This window comes from Melopsittacus undulatus, chromosome 4 (genome assembly GCF_012275295.1).
Source record: "Melopsittacus undulatus isolate bMelUnd1 chromosome 4, bMelUnd1.mat.Z, whole genome shotgun sequence".
NCBI lineage: Eukaryota > Metazoa > Chordata > Aves > Psittaciformes > Psittaculidae > Melopsittacus > Melopsittacus undulatus.
Window position 1 is genome coordinate 104,960,693 of NC_047530.1, and position 7,494 is coordinate 104,968,186.

Below are 7,494 nucleotides of genomic sequence, written 5' to 3' on the forward strand. Positions count from 1 at the left end.
ACCAGACACATGATGTTACACATTGATGACCAATTCAAGAACATACACAAGGACATAATGCTTTTTACCACTAAGTTATGTACTCTAGAGATTGTGTAAGAAATCAAGATCTTCATTTATTTGACTTATAGTACAAATAAGCAAGAAAAAGCCTGTACTTGTAAAAATGTACTTAGAGTAAAAGCAGAAAAACTGCACAAAACCTCATCCCTTTATCATTTTCCAAATCACATTTTTGCTATATGACATATGCATTATCACCAGTAACACACCACCATAAAGTCATATCCATCAAATCTTTGTACCACAAATTCCATAAGGAATAAATAGCTTTTTGAAGCTTCTTAGAGCTTTGCAACAAGGATGGAGAGCTGGAGCAGCAAATGGATCACAGGCTATTCATACGCTGAGTTAGTGAGAAAGCACCAGAGGGAAATCACTTATTCTTCGGGAAGGAACTCCAGCATGGCCAACTACATGATGATTCTTTTATTACAAGCCCCCAAATCAGTGTGCCTGATATCTGGAAAGATCCAGGTTCCAATCTGGCAATATAACTGAACCAGACTTACACTAATTTAACTACATGTAGGTAACCAGATGCAGAACTTGTTCATACATAGAAAATTTCAGAAACTGAACTACTATTTTAAAATGAATTTCATGGCTACATTTTGTTATACAGAGCTACATGCAGTAGGACTTGCCCCCTGATTGTGTGAATGAATTATAGTGTAGGTATCCAACTCAACTAAGCAGTGATTTCTGAAGTCCAACCTATAACTTGTTCAGAATTACTTTAAAGCTTTTGCTGGATGAAGTAAAAGCTTTCAGCAGACACGTGAAATATTGTTTCCTCTTACTCTTGTCACAACTACAGTTTGAAAACTTGATAACTGCAATAGGATCAATTCAAAGAGAGCCCCACAACTTGTTTGTCAAAAATAGAGTGGAAATTCTACCTAAAACTTCAACATCAAGAACTGTGACATAGGAAGCTGAGAATAACTGAGATCTCTTTGTGTCTGAAGCACAGGCTAGCAGGCTGACTCTGGAGCCCTTGACACAAACTCACACTTCTAGAGAAAAGCTGGAAGTGGTAATTGCTACTGATGCTTGTCCCGAAAAAAAACATGGCCTTTTAATGAACTCCCATTACAGGGCAGACTAGCACTGTAGCTTCACAAACACTTCATGGCTGTCCTGAAAAAGTGACCATTTATAAGCAGAAACACAAAAGGAAAGCTCTACTATCTTTTGACAAGTAGCCAGGGAATTTATGATGTTCCTGTGCTCTTTTTCTTGCTTGTTATAGTCAAGGCTCACAGAATATGGGTAGAATGAAAAGGCTAAATTGTTAGTTGAGAGCTATGCTGTTTATTAGGATATTTTGCTGTAAGAAGGCAACAATTCCTCTCAAAGCCTAAAATATTTCAACTTGTAGATTATATGCACAGAAAACTCCAAAGCAGCACTTGGCATACACAGGAGGTCAAGAGTAGATGATCTGATAGCCCTTTGTGAATTTAAGCTTGTAAGTGCTAGGATACCATTAAGCATTAGTGAGCACTTCTCAAAATAATTTCATTGTGTTATTTACTCAGACACAGCTTGCACTGCCAGAATGCTCTAGGTTGTGTGTGATGGGCTGTTTCCCTCCCCGTGAATGGAGGAGGAAACAAAGAATTCATAAACTTGCACAGTCAAAAAATGTGAAGGTTTTACACTCTGACAAACACACATATGTTTTGGTTCTTTCTATCAGGTCCTCCCATTGTGTTGCTCTCATTAGCTGTTTGTAAGAAATAGAAACTAGAAAGCAGTTGTTCTCTATCATGGTTAAAGGTACATTCCTATGCAGTGAGTAGGTAATATTTTCAGTGGATAACATGCATGGTTTCTAATAAATATACAAAACCTGACAGAATTTAAAAGTCTGACACTGAATTCTATTCTTAGGCACAATTCCAGTTACTCTCCATCAAACCATATTACTTACAGTAATATAATTAAACATGCCATATCAATACACCATAACCAAAAACAGCTATGCAAGTCCATCAGTGCAACTAATGCCAGAAAGGAATTAACTTACTGGAGTGAGTCCTTTATACAGTAGAAGGATGATTAAGGAACTGCAGTGTCTTTCCTAATAGAAGCTGAGACAGCTGAAACTCTTCAGCCTGGAGAGAAGACCTGGGGAGCAATCATCAGTACATATAAATACCTGCTGGGAGGGAAGGAAGAGGAGGAAGTCAGAACATTTTAGTAGTGCTTACTGGTAAAACAAAAGGCAATGGGCATAATTTAAAAAATAGCACATTCAGTACATGACAATGATATAATTTTTGCTGTGTGATCAAACACCGGAGAGGTGGCCCAGAGATGTTATGGAATCTCCCTCTGGGCATATTCAAACCCTGGCTGGACATGGTCCTGGGCAAGATGCTCCAGCTGATCCTGCCTGAGCAGGGGTGATAGAGTAGATCCTCTCAGAAGGCCCCTTCCCACCTAAATGATTGTGATTCTGTAATTTATATCATAGTATAGCTTCAAGAAATTAAGACAAAGGTTTGTGAAAGTTCACTAGAGAGCTGTACCCTTGTGCTCAAGGAATATGAAATATTAGGCTAATATTAAACTGAACTGTTTTCTAAACATCATCATGTTTATTACCTTACTCACTTGTTACAGTTCTCGATCATTCTGTAGAACCAAAACTAGCTACCAAAACCAAGTCATGTTCAAAAGTAGAATATTTGTACCTCTGTCCATATGGTTTTGATTCTTGAAATATGTTTCTAAATGTTTGAAGAAGTAAATGGAGGTTTTGTATTAGAAAAAGTCACTATCTCTATGTCTGTATCAACTGCTGTTTAATTTTAGAAAAGAGATGTTTGAAGTATGAACTAATCCCCTCTTTGCAAATGGGCCACCACTTCTCCAATAATCATAACTTCTCCAAAACAGCACAAACCCACCAGACTGACCTCATCTTCACACAACTCTTTAATTTCAAACCATTCTGGAAGAAACGTTATGGATTTACAAGTCTCATCAACTTTCAATGGAAGCCAAAGGTGTTCAAGCTCCCTCAAAATCTGCTGCTTTGAGACAAGTCACACAAACTCTATCAGTACACAGAATTCATAAAAACAGTATTTAGTGGATGACTGCACCCCCACACGGCAATCCTTTTCTACAAAATAAAGGGATATGACACAGCATCAGTTGGATGTTATTCAAATATATATATATCTTACACGGAACTGCAAATATTATGTATTCTTCAGAAGTCAGACTCTGACAAACTTCTCATTTTATAATCACATTTAGCTTGAAATCTGTGCATACTTTTTACAAATACGCAGCAACAATATTTCCTTTTTTATTTTTTAACTGAGTCTTGAACTGAAGAAAACTATTAAAGATAAATGGAAATAGGGGGAAATAGAGAATTATATCTCTACAATTCATCCAGTATTTTCCTAGTCTCAGGTGAACGATCTTGTTTATAGCAAAAAATAAGATCAAAATGGTTATAAAAGAAATATGGCTCATACAAAACCTGAAAATTTGGAGGTATTGTGCAAAAAATACCAGCAAGAGGAGGCAAGTTGTTTTTTTTTCTTAATAATAACATATTTTTTGAATTAACAAAGTGTAAATCAGTGCAATGGAAAAAATTAAGTCAGTTATAAAATCATATGATCTTATGGGCTTATCCTGAAATGATAGTCAAGCTTTTGCTCCAGATGGTGCAATAGTGTTTGTGACATCCACTTTGAACTGCAATCTAGTTATGTGTCAAGCAGGAGAGTCCATTATTCACAGCATCAGTGCTGGGGGAAGAAGGTTAAAAGTTCAAGACATGCCCCAAGTGATTAAGGTTGCAAAAATCAGGAGATATACCATGGGGGAAAAAATGCCATTCTGCCTTTTCTTCCATGCTCAGTTTGTCCCAAAAAATGTGTTTCAGTTAAAAAAAGAAATAATCACAGGATGCAGGAAAGCTCCAGTTCTCAATAGTAATATAAAAATTACCTTTGTATTTGAACTCCTTAAACCCCCCTTGCTACCAGCTTTGCTTTTCCTGGAAAGAAAGATAGAGGCTTCTCTTAAAACCTGTCAGCAAGTTACAGGACTGAAGAACTCAGCTATTTCTCACTGGTGATATTCACTTCAGCTGCTACATACATGCAAGTAACTCTGATTTCCAACTCTATTTTTCATGTAGCCCACAGACAACCAGTTCATCTGCCCCTGCAAAGCTTCACTTCTCGGTCATGTAAAATCTGCTAACCAGTAACGAATAACCTAGAGATCATTTCCACCACCCCAAAACTACCTGTATTCGGAACTGCCAGTGCTGCTTCTCAAATATTTGGGCAAATTCAGGGGGATTTCTAAGCAAACAGAAAAGGAGAAAAGAAGACACAAAGTCTGAAGGGTGAAGCTAAAAAAACCCCCTAGATTTAAAGAAATCTTCTGCAAAATTCTCTATTGTGAGAGTAATGAATGGAAATATTTACTAAAAAAAAACCAACAACCAAAACCAAACACAAAAAAAACCCAAAAATAAAAATGTTGCTTTAGTGCTCTGATAAGATTTGATAATTTAAGAAGATATCAAATCATTCTTCTCAGAAACATATCTCACGTCCACAAACAAGAAAAGTAGGAAAGAGTAATTCCCTTCTAACCAATACATTATTTTTTCCGTCTGCTGTTTGAACTCCAGGTTCAAACTAGAACATCAAGAGAACCAGTCTGACCATTAAAACTGAGCTGATGAACAGGAATAAATTTTGCTGATTTCTGTAAAAGTCAGATTTTCTTTTAGCAGTAATTACTCAGCCTCAGAACTAGAAAACTCAAGTACATATTCCTGCTTTTCTAACTCTGCTCATCTCGGAGTTTGATTGCTGGTTGGTATAAATGGCAGAGGTATTATGGCCGTGTTGCCAGATCATCTTTGAAATCATGTAAATACCTCATCTGAATTAACTGATGTACATCCACACATTTCTGTTTTCATGTCATAGAAAATATTTAACATAGATTTCTCAGATCCTGGTAAGTTTCACACTCCGTACGGATTTGTGAGTGCATTCCTATTTCAGAGAATGATGTTGACAATATACTGACAAATATCCATCCATCATGTCAGGGGCCCTGAACAAGGTAGGTTTCAGTAATGCCTTAAAGCTCATCACAGTTACTTCAAAATGCATGCGTAAGGAAATCATGTAGTAAACTCCTGATACCTGAGACTAAACCCAGCATGCATATGTAACCTGTGCATTACATTGCACAAATCTACACTCTGAGGAAACAGTTGTATCACAGAAAATTGAGAACAATCTTCCATAAACCCAAAAAATCAGCTGAAAACCTTTGTCTTTAAATATAAATAAATAGTTTTCAAATCACCTTTAGAGTCAGAATGATAAATCAAAGCCTATCAGCTCTCACACTTGAGTTCAGCAGGCCCCTTTGGAGGAGGCTGGGCTTACCCTCGCACAGCAGGAGTTGAACAGACCTACAGAAAGAATCCTCAAACTTTAGAAAGAAATTAGTACTAAAACCCACTCAGCTTGAAGTAACCATTGGAGCGAAGCACAATTACTCAAGGCAAATGAACTCTTATATATGTACTCTGGAAATTAAAATAATAATGCTAGAGGAATTATTAGAAATGTATATATATATATATATACACATATATATATTGCTCAAGTTTTTGTCAGTTTTTTATCTTGACTCAAAGTCCAATCTAAATGTTATGTTCAGTTGCATCCTAGGACCCAAGCTTTTACTTACTCTTGTACACAAAGTTCTGTTTAGTTTTGTTACTGGAGTTTATCCTTCATAGAATACAGAATATTAAGAATGGAAAGAAACACAGAAGCATTTTAGGTGCAAAAAGGGGGGGGAAAAAAGCCCCTTTTATTTAAGAAATTTAAATCCCTCAAAACCAGTAAGATAGTTGTACAAGACTGTTTGTATCATCAAGCTAAAATGGCAATCCTGATTTTACTGGAAATATCATGCAGGTTTTATGTACTCAGACATGGCTTCTTGAAGCCCCTGTCAGTGGAATGAGCACACATTACTCTCCTGTGGAATCCCACAAGAACACAGGTGGCAATGAGACCGTGATCTTAATTGATTTAAGGGTCAAGTTTCTAGCTTTAAAACAACATTTTAGAACACCAGAAAGCAAAGCCTTTATGTGACGCTCAAACATGCCATGTTATACTTGCTTTTAGAGCACCCCAGATTAACATCACATATAAATACCCAAGTGAGATGCAAAGCATCTTGCAAAAAAAGGAAGGTACACAATACAATTTCATAAATTAGGAATAGTTTATCATAATGTATTTCCTGGCACGAGTTATAGTAAAGGCAAGAGGTGATATGTACAGCTATTTGCAAAAGAAACACAAGACTCATTTCTTTATCCACCCAAAATACTATATGCTCTCAAAGATTCTGGGAGAAAATCTATTGAAAAGACATCAAAATACAGTATTACAGGATACCCCTAGGAAAGTGATGGTTGCCAGCTTATACAATTGGTTTTATATGTTTTAAATGCACATGTTGATACAAGTAAAACATCTTTAGTGTTTAAAAACAAGAACTACTGTAGGGCATCATATTTACCTGACCACTTCTCAAAAGCCAGAGCCACACTAGTCACAGGCTTTTCTCACTGGGTTTTTCCCTGGGGCTTGCAACACATACTTTGATTAGAGAGTTTTTAAATTACACTTTAGCCTGTTAACACCACAGGGCCAATAAAACTAAGAGAAATAGAACTAAATTCTTTTCATTCAACACAACTGTTAACTAAACATCAATTAATTACACCCACACAAGCCTAATGAAGATAATGGGGTTGCAGAGAGTTCACCGATGGCATGAAGTGGCTTGCAGCATCCTAACCTTAATCAGTTAACTACTGCATAATAGGTAGGATCACAGGATAAGCCATCCTCTTTCTACATGCTTACAATTACTATTACTGTTAATGGAAATTACGTAGCCATATAGATAATGCGTGTAACATTCACTTGATCATGTACCAAAAGCGATAAATACTTGAGGGGAATCCTTACTGGTATTTCAAATGGTTTATTAAAAAATAGAGTGCAAGCTTATTAAATAAACCGAGCATCAATCTGCTTCACCTCACTGCTGTCCTAAAGGCAAAGCTGATGAGTTTTTTCCCCCAGATGGTTAATCAATACTGTCTGGGAAGAAGCTGTTTCTCTATGATGCATTTTATTTAGAGCCCTTTAAAAGGCAGAAGGTGGGAAACTGATCTAGAGGCCCTTGAAATGTATCAGAAGGCACAGCTCTTGCATTGGGTTTTATTATCTAGCATACTGAGGATGCTCTCAGTGCACGACACCAGTTACCTCCAGAAGTCTGTTCTTCCAGGAATGCTTAATTAAACTGGAGCTTTCCTGGCCAAGCACAGAG

The 7,494-nt window shown here is 36.8% G+C and overlaps 1 protein-coding gene across 1 annotated transcript in view; it reads right to left on the reverse strand.

The window, feature by feature from the left end:
• Positions 1–7,494, reverse strand: part of HSPA12A (heat shock protein family A (Hsp70) member 12A) — a 103,008-nt gene that overhangs the window by 94,585 nt on the left and 929 nt on the right. The gene's annotated exons all lie outside the window — the stretch shown is intronic.